The sequence below is a fragment of the Jaculus jaculus genome, chromosome 4, assembly GCF_020740685.1.
Source record: "Jaculus jaculus isolate mJacJac1 chromosome 4, mJacJac1.mat.Y.cur, whole genome shotgun sequence".
In the NCBI taxonomy this organism is placed as follows: domain Eukaryota; kingdom Metazoa; phylum Chordata; class Mammalia; order Rodentia; family Dipodidae; genus Jaculus; species Jaculus jaculus.
Genome location: NC_059105.1, coordinates 164,099,258 through 164,118,927, shown reverse-complemented (window position 1 = coordinate 164,118,927; position 19,670 = coordinate 164,099,258). Strand labels below are relative to the sequence as shown.

Sequence of the window (19,670 nt, the reverse complement as noted above, 5' to 3'; positions counted from 1 at the left end):
TCAGGGTACAATCCCCCTTCCCACAAAATGAATGGATTTTTATTCCTTGATTTAACGCTGGACATGTCACTAAGCTTGCAGAAACTTGGATGTTACACCCTCCAGGGAAGATCTCTAGATTAAGCTTTCACCCTTCCAAGAGGAAAGAAACTCTGATCCTTACTTAGGATTGGCAAAGCTATAAAATCTGGTCTTTGTCCATAGTAACCTGCTGAGCTGGTCTTCCTCACATAGCCATTCCCCCTAAAAAAAACGCAGATCTTGCGCTGAAGAGATGGCTTATAGGTTAAGGCACTTGTATGCAAAGCCTAAGGACATAGTTCAACTCTCCAGATTCCACAGAAACCAGATGCACAAAGGTGAGGCAAGTGCAAGGCCACACATGCCCACTAGGTGGCTCAAGCATCTGGTGATCTATTGCAGTGACTGAGCCATGGTGTGCCAATTTCATGTCTCTCAAATAAAAAATAAAATAAACACATTTTTAAAAACCCATATAAGGGGCTGGAGAGATGGCTTAGCGGTTAAGTGCTTGCCTGTGAAGCCTAAGGACCCCGGTTCGAGGCTTGGTTCCCCAGGTCCCACGTTAGCCAGATGCACAAGGGGGTGCACGCGTCTGGAGTTCGTTTGCAGAGGCTGGAAGCCCTGGCATGCCCATTCTCTCTCTCTCCCTCTATCTGTCTTTCTCTCTGTGTCTGTCGCTCTCAAATAAATAAATAAATAAATAATTTTTTTAAAAATTACAAAAAAAAAAAAACATATAAGGGCTGGTTTAGCTGTTGAAGTGCTTGCCTGCAAAGCCAAAGGACACAGGTTCGTCCCTCCAGGACACACATAAGCCAGATGCACAAAGTGTCATATCATATGTCTAGGGTTCATTGGCAGAGGCTAGAGGCCTTTGCAGGTAAGTGCCTTGACCACTGAGCCCTCTCTCCAGCCAGTTTATCTTCTTCTATGAGACCACCTACCCTTCCCGTGAAGTATTCCAACTTATCACTGCTCAGTGCAGATGATTTGTTCAATTCATATGCATTCCAAGTATTTGCTTTTGACTTATATTTCACTGGTATGTGTAACTTTCTTTGCCTGAGAAATGTAGGTTTTGTTTTTTTTTTTTACATGTTTTGCTAATAAGCTATTTGAAGTAAGCCTCAACATTTATAATATGTACCTTATATGGTATTTTAGCTGTTGGATAAGCGTCTCCCAACGTCTCATCGGTTATCAGGCTTGATCCTGATTGTGAAGCTATGGGAAGGGGAGCAGAGAGGAAGGAAACTAGGCCACAGTTGGCATAACCTGGAAGGAAATATTAGAACCACTAGCCTGTCTTTCTCTCCCTAAACCCCTCCACCACGCAGCTTACTTACTACCAGCAAGGGAGCACGTTTGTTCCACCATGAGTTTTTTCATCATGGTTTACTTTTCCGTTATAGGTTCAAAGCAACAAGATCAAATGACTATTAATCGAATCCTCTTGCAAGGAGAGCCAAAGCAAACCTTCACGTCCGTTACGTTGATCACATCAGACATTTTGTCACAGTAACAGATAGGTCATTGGCATATCTGTCTTTACCCAAGGAAGACAATGTGCCCTTCGCAGAGCGCACCGCTTCCCGGTGCGGTCAGTATCAGAGCGGCTCTCGACTGTGACTCTGCTCCATCCAGACCTTGCGCTGGCCGCCTGTCCACCCCCTACTGGAGGAAAGTGAAGTCGGCACAAGCCAACCCCGGGCACTGGCTGCTTAAAACAGCTCTCTCATTCACGGGTGTTCGGAGTCCGAAATCGTAGTAGAAGTTCCCCTTTTATCTCCTCTTTCATTCCTTTTCTCTAAACTCGTTGCTATGGAAACCACACCGGGTTTTCATTCTCTGTCTTCATCATGCTTCTGCTCACAAGCCAGAGAGAAAGAGGGAGAGAGGGGGGGGGGGGCACATTCATCATTGATGCAAAAAAACACAGCTCCAGTGGACAGACGGAGGTGCCCGGGCACTGTGTGCTCTCAGGACACAGGGGCACCACTTTCTCCTTCAGCAAGGACAGGTCAACTGGACCATCCTTTAGGAGAACTGAACTGAAACCCGGTCTGGACCGGCACCCGTGCAGCGTGCAGACGGCATGGAACACCAGCGTGTCAGAGAAGATGGGGATTATCCAGAAATGCCCCACGCATGTTAATGGCTTCTGTCGTGTGCTGGGGGCCAAGCAGGGGGGTCACTTGGTGCTCCCTTCCTTTTAAGCCAGTCTCTATGGAAGGGACTGCTGCACGGTGTCACCCGCAGGTTACAGGAAACTACAAACTGAGGAAGATATCAACTGTCACAGGATTCTCAATCCACTTGCAACGCCGCTGAAACGCTTGCTGTGGTATATTCCTTTATTTGTAACCGTTTTATTTTTTTTTTAACTTTTTTTCTGATTTATTTTTCTTTATTTATTTACTAGAGACAAATGGGAGAGAGAGAGAGAGGAGAGAGAGAATGGGCGCTCCAGGGTCTCTAGCCTCTGCAAACGCACTCCAGACCCATGCGCCACCATGTGCATCTGGCTTATGTGGGACCTGGAGAATGGAACCTGGGTCCTTAGGCTTCACAGGCAAGCACCTTAACCATCAAGCCATCTCTCCAGCCCTCGTTTTATTTTGAATTGGCATACGCATTTTCTTTCCCTCATCCACCAAGAAAACAGAAAGTGATGTTGGTGTCTAAAGTCAGCCTCCAAAGCCACCTGTGAGCAGCTGTCACATGTCAGCATTGAGCTTCAAATTCCTAACTTGGGAAATCCTCTGGTCCATTCACCAGACTTCCACTGCTTCTTACAATACATCTGTCTTTCAAGGGGTTGGGCAAGCAAAGGAGATGTTCTGAGAAGTGGAACCTAACGGGCATGTGCCATTCTGTCTCATCTATACTGTTAAAACCTTTCTGGCCTGATATCTTCGCCTTCTCACTCACGCCTGAGAGCGCGCGTTTTCTTTACAGCCCAACTGCTGCCCTTCCCTTGCTTCCTTTACATTTTCTGTCATCCTTCCATTCAGTGGAGCTATTCAGATGTCAGGCACTTTGATCACATGGTCATCATGGCACTCCATCCTTGCCAAATCCTACATGTGAAAAAGAAAAAAAAAAAAAACTAAAAACATGTAACATGACTAATGATTTTGCCAGGATTTGATGAATGGCTCATTGGTGGAAGGAATCATATGATGCCATGCGGTTACGAAGCTTGCTGCTAGAAAGTATTCAAAAGAATGCAAAGTACCAGAAATTGATCAGTCAAAATGAGCTTGTGTTAAATTCATTTAGAACTACATATATTTCCATGTGTTTCTGTCTCTTTAAAAAAAAAAAAAAAACAGGGCTGGAGAGATGGCTTAGCGGTTAAGCGCTTGCCTGTGAAGCCTAAGGACCCCGGTTCGAGGCTCGGTTCCCCAGGTCCCACGTTAGCCAGATGCACAAGGGGGCGCACGCATCTGGAGTTCGTTTACAGAGGCTGGAAGCCCTGGCGTGCCCATTCTCTCTCTCCCTCTATCTGTCTTTCTCTCTGTGTCTGTCGCTCTCAAATAATAAATAAATAAAAAATGAACAAAAAACATATTAAAAAAAAAACAACCCAGATTCATTTATTGGGGAAAAAGGCAGAGGGAGATAGATAGATAGATAGATAGATAGATAGATAGATAGATAGATAGATAGATAGATAGCATGCAAGGGCCTCTAGTCACTGCAAATGAACTCCAAATGCAAGCATCACCTTGTGCATCTGGTTTATGTGGGAACTGGGGAATCAAACCTGGGTCCTTAGGCTTTGTAGGCAAGTGCCTTATCCACTAAGCCATCTCTCCAGGCCTTGTTTTACTATGTCTTATTCCTTATCACCTCTTTACTCTGTGATCACATTGCTCAGCATGATTTATTTAGGTTTTATTTAATATGTGAAAAAAGTAGTTGACAACATCATCACACACAGGTGCTAACATCACAGAGGCTATAACAATTAATATTGAACTCAAAACCTAACTGGATTGCCCAACTTCCTTTTATTCCTTGTCAGAGAAGTGCATGCCAACATGCACCTAGAGAATTCCAGTTCAGAAGTTAGAGCCTCAGCATTTGAGTTGCTAGACTTTCCAGTTTCCTAACCATTTTACCAAACAATTGTCCAACCTACCAGTGCAAAATTAGCTATTAAACAAGCCACCATGATAAGTTGAGCAGTAAATATTCCAAGTACAAGGACTCAAATAAGCACTTAAAAATCTGCACTACCTCCCTCAAGGAGCACTCTTGTACTCATTATTGAACAAACAACCCTATGAAGAATATTCCAAGATGTAAAATTCTAGCCTGACTTCTGTATCTTTTTTTTTTTTTTACTCCTAATTCCCTCCCCTGAAACAATGGTCTTCATATATACCCCATGCTGGCTCCAAACATACAAAGTTCTTATTCCTTTCACCTCCTGAGAGCTCAGATTAAAGGCATGTACCACAATGGCTGGTGCACATTGTTAATTTTTTTTTTTTTTTATTATCATGGTCATGTATCCCATGATCTCAAATTGATGATGGCTCTCTCTTTGCTTAATTGTAAAGAAATTTTAATCCAAATAATATTTATTTAACTGTGGAAATCTATCTATGATTTTTTTTGTATTACACAAAGATAATTTGTACCTACCTCCACCACAGCTCCCTCTTCAGTAATCACTCACTCCTTATCAACTGTTAATTACTTTAAGATGTTTGAGGAAAAAAAAAATATTTGAGAGCTTATTACTTTTGATTCACTGCTACATAGTTCAACATTTGTCTTCCAAGTCAAGTTATGTTGTATCATATTTCTTCATCATATGTCTACTCCAACCCCCTAGTTCTGATTCAATGAGTATGAGATGTGCCCTCTCTATTCTTTCACCAGTCCAAATGACTCAATGCACCAATACTATTTCAATAATGCCATGCCCCGACGTCGCCCTCTTGCTCAGTACTCACTGAGGCTGAGGGACACTTAGACTCTGAAGGCTGCATTTATTTCCATCCCCACACAATCACTTTACTCTCTTGATGTTCTTACCTGCTTTTCTTCATATACCATTTCTCCTCAATCAAAATAAAGTCATTTTTTGTTTACTTTATATCACTGTGACTTATTGATCACTGTCTGGGATGTCCCATTATCTTCATTCACACATCAAATTATGACTTGTGTTCATGATGCCATTCGCCACTTTTTCCTCCACACAGTCTTCCTTCACTAGTTCACTCTCAGCTTTGGCCAATGACCTCTGTAACTTTTCTTATATATCTACTGCTTTATCACACAGAATGTTACTCAACATGTAACATATGAATGTGTTCAGTGCCCTGGTGTATATCAGAGCACCTTGAGTATTTTACATCATACAGTATAGTAGACCAGGTCTAGCATTAATGATGGGCACAGAGTACAGGGCAAAGTACCTGCATTTTGGAATTTTAACCTAACAGAGTTACATAAAACTGAAAAGAAAAAGACATATGATGTGTTGCTTGAAGAAAGTAACTAAAGATGTAAAGTCCAAATAAGGTCCCCAGATGGATGGGAAAGGTATATGAGCAGGTAGAGCCATGATGGATACATAATTGTGTACCTTAGTAATAAGCAGCAATGTAGTAAATAATGGAATATTAGGTGGGAAAATCTTGGATGTAAAAGAAAAATGCATGCATAAAATCTTTATAAGAAAATAGCACACTGCACATTCAATGAACTGAAAGAAACTTCAACTGGGGGAACATGAGTCATTATCTCAGTTTTAACTGAGTTCGGATACTATAGGAATTTGAAGGGCATGAAAAGAATTTAGAAGTTTAGTCTCACAATGAATATTTTCAGGCGTAAGAATAATATGGTTAAATTCTTTAAATGTAGCAATCCAGGAATCATATAATGGCTGTCTGAATTAAAACTGTTGTTAAGATGGAGAGGACTGGAAGGATGTGGGAGATATTGAAGAAGTCACCCTAACAGAACTCGAGGGTGGGTGAGGCTGCTAAAGGTAGAGAGCATACTTTCATGGCTGTGTATCCCTCAGAGCGCCTGCCAGGGTATTTTAGTGCAGAAGGGACTCCATAAATATTTGTTGAATGAATGAATAAATGAAGCCTCTAAAACTTCTCTCCCTAGAAGAAATATGAATTACATTCATGTTTCATTTATAAGCAATGTAATGAATGCTGAAAGCAGAGGCAAGGCCCTTTCAGCATCAGTCTTGTTGAAGGAGGCAGTAAGTAGGAATTTCAGAGCACAGCTGGGTGTGTGTGTAGCCCTGGGGGAGTGTGGCTGGTTTGAGGCCAGGGATTCAGGGACTCCATCACAGAGAGCTCAGGGAATACAGACAGTTGTGAGGGTGAAAGAGCAGCAGAAAATTTAATTTCAGGGTTTTGCAAACATAATATAGATTCTTGTAAAAAAAAATCCAAGCTCTGAAATTTTATAATTACTCATAGCAGATGAGTAAATATGTCATATATATCATAAATATATATATATATGTATGTATATCTATCTATCTATCTTTCTATCTATCTATCTATCTATCTATCTATCTATCTATCTATCTATCATAAATGCACATGCTTCTGAGAAGGTTCAGTTGGATTTCGGAGAAGGTGACAGGATGAATATGCAACTCCTCACCATATTCTCAAAGCCCATCTCCATGATAGCTGTCTTGTCATGTCCTAATGGATCATCTGCAGATTGTTTCCTTTTGTTCTAATATTCTATCCTATTATCTACTTTCCATTTTGCTCATGCTGTTACTCGTGTCTCCCATTCTGCTATACTCTTGTGTGTTTTAGCTTTGTATCAGTGTTTGGGTAGTGAATGAACAAAGAGCTATTTAAAATGAGTCAAGGTTTTTGGAGAATGAAGCATATTCTCACCAGGCCTGGTAGTGAAGGCCTGCAATCCCAGCTCTTCTGGAAGATGAGCCAGGATGACTGCAAGTTCAAGGCCAGCTTCATAATGTAATGAGATCCCACCTCGAACAAAACATGGGAAAGGGCTGGAGAAGTATCTCAGTGGTAGAGAATTTGTTTAGAGATGTTAAGGCCTGGGCTAAGGTGTCAGTACCACAACAAAACAAAACAAATCACATTATCCTTGAGCAATAACGCCTTACCAATAACTCCAAAAACAAATCTATGCACACAGAGTGCAATGGATAATTGTTCATAACAGAATGTTTATATCTGATGTTTCATCACTAATATTAAAAAAATAGAGAAAACATTAAAACTATGATAAAACTCCAAGGCACACATCCATGCAGCCATCAAAAGATGTTTGTCCAGAGACTTAAACCAATAAATAAATGTTTTTATTATCTCAAATTAGGAAATGGAATAATTTAAGCATAATTTAGCTTGGTAAGAATATGAATTTATGTATTCTTATATTACTTGATTAATTTTATACAAGGCTTTCATTTCTTTTATGTATGGTTCAATACTTAGGACAATTTGCCCAAAATTAATATGCATATGTTTGTAATAAATGCACACTTACTTTATGTCTTGGGAAATATTTTAGAAGAAAGATACAAAAGGAAGAAGTATTGTGTGACTGTGTAGAAACAAGTGTTTATGAAGCTTGATAAGATGTTGCTCAAAGAAATCATGAGATTTTCAGGTGCTGGGTAAAACATACATGAAGGAGTTAAACCACTGTTGGCTAACCCTGAGAATGATTTAGCTTAAAAAGATATGTGAGGCAAAGTATATTTATACCTAAGAATCCTGAATGAGACCAAATGCTCAGTTATTATGTAGCCATCTCGATTGTGAAGTCCACATGTTGAGCTCTAAATGTGCTCAAATTTGTAGCTCTTCATTTTTTATTGGAAGCCATCTTACCCCAGTAAAGACACTAGGTGTCACTTCATTTATAAATTTGTCTGGTCATTTGTCTAATTCTTCATATTTTTAAATTTTTTAAATATTTTTATTTTGGTGGGTTATTTCATCTATGATTTTCTTTGGCTTGCTCCATATTAATTTTGTCATCTACACTTGATCTTAGCCAAAAGGCCGAGAAGCGATGATTTTGTCATCTTATTTAAAAAGCAGTTGGTCATACAAATTTCTGATTTACACATGCACACATGGTTCAGTGAATTATGTGCTCAATTTGTTTTGGTACAGAGAAGTTCTATGGCTAAAACTTTGTTCTCAAACTAAAAATTTGAAGCACTTGTAATCAGATGATGTGTAAAGATCATCCAAATTTGCTTTTTGATGAGTTAATATTTTTTTTTTTCACTTCTGGCTAATCTTTAACACTCTCAGTAATGCCTTATACATTTTTGTGGTTGTTGAAGTTGACAATTTTTCAAGTACGGTGAGTGCTAGAAACCACACTTCTGACACTGTGTCTCCTTAGCCATGTCTGAGAAAGTACTTTCAACCTGTATTACCAAACTCTGGCATAGAAGCAAAGGCCTCACTTATCACACGAACCCACCATTAGACCTCAAGAAAGATTGAGATGTCACTCTGTGCCTCCTCTTACAAAGTGACAAACTTTAATCTTTGACCGAATTATATGCTGTTTTGTTGTCAATCTGATGACACTGGCCTAGGTCCAAAGACAGAGAAGTACAACCAGTTGATTATCACTGTATTCAGCAAAATCATGTCATCAAATAACTTTGTGGTGACGAGAAGGTATGCTTGCAAGTTCAAATCCACCTTGGTATGTGAATACTCAGTCAGGGGCAGTCTTTTACTATATGTTGGTGATAACATTTTTTTTTTCTCCCTCAGTTCATACAGAAGCTCTTTGAAAGAAATTCATAGTCACTAATCATCTCCTCCTCTTTGCCTCCCAAGTTTCTTTAGACTTTACTCACCTCCATGTACATCATGCCAGGAAGATGCACAATTATAACCTGACTTCCAAATTCTCTAAAATGCAATGAGCTGCACCTTTCTTTCTCTCCAGGCTGAACTAAGCATGGTGACTGCTTGTGCCTGCCTTTGGTTTTCCAAGTTCATCTGCCATAGTCAGGTCTTCACTTATTTTTCATATCAGCAGTCCATGGATCAACTTATAAGCCAAATGATGCATTTTCAGCTGTTATGTTCACGTCTGTTTTAGTTTCTGCTTCTCACTAGGTAATATCATCCACATATGCCTCCAGTTACCATTTAACTGCAGACAGATCCCACATCCTAAATCACAACTTTCTTTGAATTCCAAACGCTACCACATAGTGTTACTTGGAAAGCCCAACACCCATCTCTATCTAAATGAATCCCAAACTAAGCTTATATTTTCTTTTCCTAAAACTCATTGTGGTGGTTTGATTCAGGTATCCCCCATAAACTTAAGGGTTCTGGTTGCTAGGTTCCCTAGCTGATGGCATTTGGAAATTGAAGCTTCCTGGAGGAAGTGTATTGTTATGGGTGGGCTTATGGGTATTATAGCCACTTTCACCATGCCAGTGTTTGGCACACTCTCCTGTTGCTAAGGTCCACCTTATGTTGGCCAGGGGTTGATGTCCACCCTCAGGTCATGCCATTGTTTCCCTTGCCATCATAGAGCTTTCCCTTCAAGTCTGTAAGCCAAAATAACCCTCTATTCCCCCACCACCCCAAAAAAACTGCTCTTGGTCAGGTGATTTCTACCAGCAATGTGAACCTGACTGCAACAGTAAACTGATACTGAGGAGTGGGATTGCTGCTAGACACCTGACTGTGTAGCTTTTGACCTTTTGGAGCTGATTTTCAAGAGGAAGGTAGAAAGATTTGAAACCTTTGCCTAAAAGACACCTTGAAAGGCTGTAAGTACAGCTTGGTGGACTATTTTGGTCAGAGTTGAAAGACTTGAGTGCAGTAACAACTATGGACTGTGAGGGTTGGCTTATGAAGGTGAGAAGGAGCTTTGCTTGGACTGGGCTAGCAGTTTGTATGGGAAACTTGCTGTTATGACTGTGACCTGAAGTTGAGCAGGGTTACTTTGCATAGAAATGAACTGGTGTGAGCAGAGGATTATGGCACGGAAAGAAAATTCTTTCAGTGAACTGTTGCCCATTTAATTGCAATTGAGAGATTACAACCTTTGAGACTGGGCCAGGTGACCAGCACTGGGGCAACAGGAAAAATGTAGACTCTTTGGAAGGGGCCTGAGTAATAAAGGAGTGTCCTGTTCTTCAAAGTCTGCATTATTCCCCCTAGATTAACAAACTGGCACCCTACCTGATATTATGGAGTATAAGAAATACAGGAAAGAAAGGGTCATTGAGTTTGCAACATGGTATTGTGCTTTGGAAATGGTCAAGGGCAGTGTGAAGCAGGTTTGCTGGTTGCCTGCATAGAGACCCCGTGAGGCCATGAGGATGAACTGTGGGTTGCAGTGGAGACCCAGTGGAGATGTCAAGACCATGAGATGGCTGCCAAGGAAAGCTGCCAGCCCACAAATGAAGTTTTATAGGACTATGAGTAGCCTAGCTGGAGGGGCGGAATTGGAACTCCAGAGACTTATTGCTGGTTTGAAGGATAAGACTTGGAGACTTGTCACTGGCTAGAGTTGTTGGACTTAAAGCTACAGAGTTTGATGTTTGCCCTGGTTGTTTTATATTTTGCATTGGTTGAAGATTTCTTTGCTATACCCAATGCCATCTTTTGCAGTGTGAATATTTAGTCTGTGCCATTTTAGTTTTTTTTGGGAAGTATTTTTTGGTATTATGGCTCAATTAAAAGATCTTGGATTATGAAGATGTTTGAACATTAGGATTGATAAAAACTATGGGGACCTTTAAAGATGGACTGAATGGATGGTTAACAGTTTATGGGGGACAGAGGCGGAATGTGGTGGTTTGATTCAGGTGTCCCCATAAACTTAGGTATTCTGAATGCTAGTCTCCCCAGATGATGGCAATTAGACATTTAAGCCTCCTGGAAGCAGTGTATTGTTGGGGGCTGGATTATGGGTGTTATAGCCAGTTTCCCCATGCCAGTGTTTGGCACACTCCCCTGTCCATGTTGTCCACCTTATGTTGGCCAGGGGGTGATGTCCACCCTCTGATCATGCCATTGTTTTCCCTGCCATCATGGAACTTCCCCCTCAAGCCTACAAGCCAAAATAAACCTCTTTTTTTTTTTTTCCACAATCTACTCTTGATTTCTACTGGCAATGCGAACTTCACTGCAACACTCATCTTGTCCTCCTGAATTCATCCTCTCATCATTACACCTAGACTATTACATAGCCTTCCAAGTGACGATCTTCCTGCTGCCAAGTTTCCACCCCTCTGTCTATTCACTGCCCTTCTATTGAAGTGAAATTTCAAAATTATCATCTTGTCACTTCTCTGCTTAAAACCAATTTTTTACTCTGAGTGCCCACAAGATAAAGTCCAAATACTATGCTATGACATGTTTAGTTTCTCTGATTGAATTGTTACCTAAATATATCGACCTGCCTTTTGCACCATATCATAAAAATTATTTTCACTTTTCAAATAAACCACACCATATAATCTTCTAATGGTCATTCTTGGCTTTCTTTGTGGGGAATACCTGACACAGTATGTCTACCTCATATATTCCTGAAAATCTTTTAAAAGAAATGAATGCCCTCTCTATTATTCCTTCTTATATCCAAGTAGGTAGAGAACTCCATCTGTCTTCTGTCAATCTCCCATAGTGATGCATACTTCCATGATATTATCTGTCACCACTCAACCTTATTTTTCATTGTTAGCAAGCTCACATATTTTTAATTACCATAAGAACATTCGATATTAGATCTATGCTCTTAAAACCTTAAGTATAACATATACTATTAATAGCAATAATACCAGTATTTGTCTTTTCTCATTTCATGTGACTGGAACTTTATACCTAATAAGTAACAATATATATATATATATTTTTTCATCCCACAGGTCCATGCCATTTTTAACAACTAATGTGTCCCTTTGCAATTGGTTCAAGTAGGCCAAAGGAGTAAATGAAGTGCTATCTTTGAAAAATGTATGATTGAGAATTAAAGAGATTTTAAATCATTTCTCTGGTCTCCTGGCAGTAAATGTAAAATTGGGGTCAAATTTCACTAAACTGAAAAAAATATGTATGGCTATATTATGGATCCCATGATATTGCTTGGGGAAAACCATGAAATGATGTGTGTAATATCTCTCTGCCCTGTTCCTGAAGCAAAATTCTCAGAAAACATCTGATCTTCCTTTGTAGGTTGGGATCACCACAGTGAACCTTACCTGAGATATTAGCAGCTCTGTGAAAGTTTGCTTTTTTGTTGTTTTTTTTTTCTTTTTTTCAAGGTAGGGTCTCACCAACTCAGTATAACCTGGAATTCACTATGTAGTCTCAGGGTGGCCTTGAACTCACAGTGATCCTCCTACCTCTGCTTCCCGAGTGCTGGGATTAAAGGCGTGCGCCACCACTCCTGCTGCATTCACTTTGAATAGTGATGAGAATAGAAGCATGCTCAAATCATCCTCATGTACTTAGCATGGCATATCCTGATGAAATACCTAGATGCTTGAACCATCCAATCCTCCCCATCCTGTTTGAAAGCATCATTAGGTAAGGTTAGAACACTACTCATGATTTATTCAGTTTGTCCTTCATCTTTAATGTAGAATTGTTGCAGCCATCTTCATGAGATTCTTACTTATTTGGTAATTGCAGCATAAGAATTATTCTCCTCAAAATTTATGAAAGGAAGATGGTTCTGTACAATTTTCATAATGCCACAGAGCTGAGGCACAGACACTTACCGTTACTAATGATGCCAACATTATCATTCATTCTAACGCATTAATGTTACCAAGAGCGGAGTTAGAAAAAAAGTTTCCGTGAAAAGAAATGCTTCCAGGCTTCCAAACATGTGATGTGCAGACCACGGATGGATAACAATTAAATAAAGCAGCTTTGCATATAGGTCATCTCCTTCATTCTCCACCCAAAAGGAATGAATGTGAATCACATGAAGTAGAGAGGAAAGGCAGAGTCACCAGAGAAGTCCAGGAAAACATAGCATGACAGGAAAGACGCGGTACAAACTTGACTTCTCTCCTTGAGACAAGCAAGGTTAGATGGTAACTACATGACAAACGAGAGCCAGCAGGAGAGCAGGAGAACCCCGTGGTGGTATATTAGGACAGCGTTGGTGATGCTGCATTTTCCATGAAGTGTCAGGAAGCTGCAACAGCAACAAGCACAGCAGGCTGGCTTCAGTCATTCTAGAGAGAGTGTATCTTGTTCTAAAATACAGCCTGTAATTCAGGCAAGGAGGCCAAACCATAACAGAGAAGACTGTCTGGACAGCAAGTATGGTCACAAAACAAAAGATACCAGAGTAGCATGTAATAAAGCCACACACTCACATACCTGGGGTTCAGTCATAAGTCCAAAGAAGAGCAAACATGCACACACACCCCAACACACACACACACACACGTGCATGTGTGCACACAGGAACTTTTTTATAAAGAAAAAAGGTTACTAAATAAACTGGAAGTCCTTGAAATTCCTTTTCCTCTTTTAGGTCCAATGAATAGAATTTAGAACATGATTCATATCCTTTCTCTCTCAGTTCATGGTAATTTTAACAGTCTTGAAAATCACTCTTTTGCATTTAATCTTCTGTGCTATCTATTTAAATTTTTATTTATTTATTTATTTTTTTTGCAAACAGAGAACAATAAGAGAGAGAGAGAGAGAGAGAGAGAGAGAGAGAGAGAGAGAGAGAGTGGGAGAAAATGGGCAGGCCAGGGCCTCCAGCCACTACAAACAGACTCCAGACACATGCACCACTTTGTGTGTCTGGGCTCCATGTTGATACTGGGGATTCAAACTCTGGCCATTTGTCTCTGCAGACAGGCATCTTAACGGCTGATCCATATTCCAGCCCTCTGTGCTATCTTAAGAAGTATCTAAGAACCTGAACATAGAAATTATGGTGACATATCTTCAGAGTTCAGAGAATGAGTGGATCTGAAGGATGAGTATATCTTTTAGTAGTTTCTGTACTGCAAAATGCCCTGCCACTCAGTGAGGACAACGCCGATTGAAACAACTGCCCTAAGTCAAGAGTTCTATGGGATTCAGTGAGCCAACAAAATATCTCCACACAAGAATTTGTTTTCAAGAAGTTTTTTAACTCCAAAATTATCAAAAATAATCAAACTGAACCAGATTCTTCCAACACACACACACTCCCCTGATTAAGCTGATTGTTTAAGCTACCTACATTGTCCCAAGATAAAGGGAAAATGAGCTGGATGTTTCTGGTTTTCTAGTTAACTGGCTGCACATATAAGTAAAAGCAATTACAAGAGGGATAAATCCTTTAAAATGCAGTTCAGTCTCTAAGTCCCATACTTTTGTTTGTTTGTTTGTTTGTTTTTTGAGGTAGAGTCTCTAGCTCAGGCTGATCTGGAATTTACTCTATCATCTCAGGGTGGCCTTGAACTCAAGGTGATCCTCCTACCTCTGCCTCCTTAATGCTGGGATTAAAGACATGCACCACCACGCCCAGCAGCTTTTTATTTTACTTATTTATTTATGTGCTGTGGTACTTCAGAGGTCATCATCACAAGCCATCCCAATGTCTAATGATGTAGTGCAGTAAAAAGAGCAGTGGTAAGAAATGGTGGCAAAAGGATTATAGGACAGGAGGAGAGAGGCCACTATGGGAGGCAGGTGTGTGTACATGAAGTGTAAGTGGTTGGGGATTACTTGAAGTGTCTCTGCACCATTTCACCACTCATGGTAACAAACACAGAAAAGATCTGATGACCACTGAATTATGGTGGAAAGGAAACAGGCTCATCCAAGTGAGGAACTACAATTTAAGCAAGTGGCTAAAACTATGTAGTAGTCAGTACTAGATGAGAATTTAAGGATGCAGTTCACAGTAAATAAAATTTGGTACCCACCCTTGCATGAGCTTTCAGAAAGCTCTAACAACCTGGGTCCCTCTGATATAGCCACAGTAAGCCATCCCAGCTATCACCAAGACAATGCCCATACAGCACAACACCTCTAGACTTGCTTGGGAGGTTGGTGAAACGTGGAAGATAACAAAATCTAGTGACAAGACAGATATCATTACCAACTTTATCCTTTTACACCCAACACATTACTTAAACACTTTCTAAATGTCAGTTAGTGAACAGGACAAATTTGTCCCTTATTTTATGAGATCCAATTTGTTCAGGGAAAAAAAAAAAAAGCAGTGCTGTGGAGATGTCTTGGCAGCTTAAGCATTTGTTTTACAAACCTGAAAACTAAACCTGGATCCCCAGGACCCACATAGAAAGTGAGACCCTGTGGCTGCAGAGCCAACAGTGAGATTGAAACTGGAGACAGGAGACTCTCCCCTAGGGTCACAATCTGGCAAAGGCCCAGTGAGCAATCCAAGTCCCTTTCTCAAACAAGGTAGAGGAGGATCACCAACAGCTGAAGTTGTAGGCAGGCGTGAATTTGCCCTCACGTCCATGTACATGCGCACACACAACGACAGGTAATACGTGTGTGTGTGTGTGCGCGCACGCGTGTGCACATGCATGTACTGCCAAAATAAATAAATAAATAAATAAATAAATAAATAAATAAATAAATAAATAAATAGGGCAAGGAGATAGAATCTGAGTGGAAGCTATCATAAATGGTATAGTCATGAAATTTCTCTACTGCCAGGGTGGCTCTGAACGAAAGAGACTAATAAACACATTGTAAGTTCAGTGGAGGAGAGAACCCCAGGACAAAAGAACTGAAAGTGCTAAGGAGTAGATGTGCTATACACTCACCATATTCCCAAAACACAGAGCTGCGTGTATGAAATGGATTTGACTGGCAGGGAGTTAATTCAGAGAGGCAACCAAAGGCCAGATCATGCATTTTCTGCTAAATCATACCCAGGATATTTGATGTTGGTATGGATGTAATAAGGAGTGGGACAATGTTCAAACACTATACTTATGTTTTATTAACACTGTGATGATTAGTTTTTTTAATACTTTTATTTGTTATTAAAGGAAGAAGTCTTTACATTTTACTTGACACACTTCTTTTAAAAACATGGATAACAGCTAGTACAAACCTGTGTGGCTATGTGCAGGTAACATCAACAATTTAAACAGCTGAAATATAGGCTTTGAGGACTTCAATATGGAGTAGGAGGTTCATTCCATAGGAATTTGCATGGATGGATAATAAAATCATACATACTTTAGGGAGCATGATTTAGGGGTGCCACCAGTTAGAGCTTTATGACACATCCACAAGAATTTGGAAATAGCTGTAATCAATATGCTCTCTGAAAGTTGAAGTGTTTAATGAGCAAAGATCATACCACATTACCATGATGAGGCAGAGAGTCTCTGGCCAATAGCCAGTTTCCCTGTGGTGATTCAAAAGTCTAAAGAATGAATGGTAATCGGAAGCAGAGACCAGGCACCCATAGCACAGCAGAGAAAGGAAACGTTACAGAAGTCTGTTCCTCTCCTGACCCAGAAAGGAACATGCTGGCATTGCTGAGCTGCTCAGAGCATCCACTCTTTCTGGCAGGTGGATGGAGATGGATGTTTACTGCCATTAGGACCTGATGAGACTAAGCATCTGCAACAAGCATCCCACTCACCAAGCAACCTTCTGCTAATATGCCTCCCTCTGTAGCTTGTCCACAGGGCAGGGATCCACTGGTCAGACGGATGCAAATGTCTGGTCTAGTTAGCAGTAATATTTTTCATTGTGAATGAATACAGTGACTTTCTAATTTATTTACTTTGGTTTTCTGTGAGTTTTTTTTACAAGTCATCTCCCTCGAATAATCAGCTCTGGGCATTAACCAGAACAAGTGCTAGGACCTGCAATGCTGAGGGCTGGACTCCAGCTGTGATGAATTCACCCTGGCAATGCTGGTCTGTGAGGTCTCCTGGCAGCTGGCCTTCTTTTGGGACACACTGACCTTGCAGTACCTTCTATTTGCAATGTTGACACATGTTTTCCCACACTGGCTCTCCTGGGAATAGGCAATGCTGGGGCATATGTGCAAGAAGTTATAAGCTATGATTAATTGAATATTGAAGAACTGTCTCTATTGGCGGGAAAGGAATTTTAATTATGTATACAATAGACATGCTTTATACATGATAACAATAGTTAATATTTTTGATGTATTGAACACTTTCTGAGGGCCCAGCACTCCTTAAGCATATTAAATATTTTTTGAGTGGTATTATTAGTTCTACTTCAAGGATTGAAAGAAACCCAAGAGATGACATAAAGAACATATCATTTGATTAAATTAGCATCCTCACTAAATAATGAAATAGTGATTTGAAACCAAACCTGCTATCTCCAAAGTTAAGGGAATGCTCTGGCATAAAACTGGGATTGGCTGCAAATCCAAATGGAGCGATTATTACATTTTTGTCCTTGGATAAAAGTTCAGATCATTTTAATTCTGCTTTTTCTGTAAATACCTGTCAAGTTATAATGAAGTACAAATGGAATTATAACAACAAGTTAAGTACTTTCCAATGTGAGAGCTAAAGGCAGGTTATCTTTTCATTCAAGTCTTAAGATGCGTGGCACACTATTGGTGAACAAATCACCATGTCACCGGTTAGTAAATTGTCTCATCTCCATTCTCCCTCCATTCCCCTCTCTCTCTCTCTTTCCCTCTCTGATAGTTTGTATATCATTTGATATATTTAAATATGCCACATTCCAAATGACTTCAGATTTTACAAATATACATAGATAAAGAAGTAGATCAAATAACAACAAAGATAGGAAAATGAAGTGAAGGGTCATCTGTTTTTATACATTTGTTAGATTTGGGGAGAAGTTTTAGCTCCAACTACCTACGAGTCCTAGCAAATGAGATAACATGGTCAAGCTTTTGTGAAGTTCAAAAGTTTGAAGCCAATCTTCTTTATTTAATGAGGGGTACTGGCAGACCTTGCACATGTGGGTCCTCATAAGTCCATCACCATGTGATACCATAGCAGAATCAATCTGGCTCAAAATTGTGTCTCATTTCCACCCTCAGTAGTTCGTGAATAGCAGTACAGCACTTCAAGCACCTGAAGCGTAGCCTCACATTTCTGGGTTCCTGGCTGGAGGCAGGACTGCCTGAGCATCCCATGTCCTCACCCAGGGTGTGGGAGCATCCACACCACCCCAAGCCCTTTGTGTCACACTGCCCTCGTACAGAGCTTCCTCTGCAGTGTGCCAAACCATACCTTCCCGCCTATCAGCCTTTATTGCAAATACTCGGTGCTTCTTTTTCCATTTCATTTGGGTTCTATTTTCCAATTCTCTGGCCATGCACAGAAGAGGTCAAAGTCATTCATCTGGAACAGGGAAAGAAACAAATGTCCACAAAACAGTGATCTAACTATTCCAAATAGCAAATGGCTGAGAGAAAGCAAGTGCCCCTGGATCTTGAAAGCCTGGCTTTGAACAATAAATCACTGTGAGCTTTCATCCCTGACTGTCAAAAAAAAAAAAAAGAAAGAAAGAAAGAAATAAAAAAAAGGGAGTGATAAAGAATGGAAAATGGCATCATCCATAGCTGAGCTGTAAAAGTGATTGGCTGGCAGACTCCAAGGGGCATGGTTCTTGCTAACACGGGCAGCCAAGGCCCAGGTAATTTCCATCCATCTACCACTTCTTCCTCAACTTGTTCCTTTTTTGCACTTTGTCTCAGCCCTTTTATTTTTAAGGCCTGGACTAAGATCTACCTTCAATGCTTACTTATGCGCCCTTGCTTGCTTTAAAAATACTCCTTGTAATCTTGAGCTCCTTACTTTGTCCTCTGTACCATCTTCAGATCGTGTATCTGTTCACAGCCCTGGTCAGACCAGAAGGAGAAGTCAGACCAGCACGGAAGGGTCATTCTGATTCCTTTTTTTTTTTTTTTTCTAAATATAACTTTCTTCACTTGCAAGTGGGAAGTCCCAGGCTTCTCATCCAAGAGCCTTTCTTTTTCCATGCCATATCTAGATTTAACTCCAATAAAATAACTGAAATCCTGCCTTGGACATTTGTGAACAGCATGTTGCCTGATCAGTCTGATTTTGATTGCAAATCATATGTTCTCCTCAGCACTCAGCACGTGGTTGATAGCCCTCGAGTCCCGGCTCCCCTCACTCTGCGGGGGAAAGCTGACTGAACTCAGCCACGCTCTGCCTTTTTCCACAGCTTGCCTCTCTCCTCTTCCTTTCCACGTGGCACTCTATTCTTGGATTAGCACTTAAGGGTTCAGTTGCATTGTACACCTGGGCTGGACATGCATTAAGCAGGATCATAAAGAATATCAGCTTTCCTTATGTAAGGCACTACTCCTTGTTCCAGAGAACAATGTGTGAGTCACCATCATGGCAACTGTAGGTGGTCACCTCTCCTTTTCTTATACCAGTAGACCCCAAAATTTGCTTCTTCTCACAAGCATCCCTTTCATGTGACATCCTCCAGACAATAGCTAAAGCATCTTGGCCAAAGTTCTCTCTGAAAGAGCCCAGTGATTTATTCATAGGCTAGAAATAAGTTTCATCCCAGAATAGTGAAGGCGATATTTCTCTTTTGATTGATGAACATATATTCCCTAGTGGCTAGTGAAGAATGAAGTTGTATAATTTTTCT

The 19,670-nt window shown here is 40.4% G+C and overlaps 1 protein-coding gene across 1 annotated transcript in view; it reads right to left on the bottom strand.

Moving 5' to 3' along the window:
* The window catches only part of LOC101603243 (limbic system associated membrane protein), a 2,270,239-nt gene that overhangs the window by 2,164,401 nt on the left and 86,168 nt on the right, over positions 1-19,670 (bottom strand). The window lies entirely within an intron of this gene.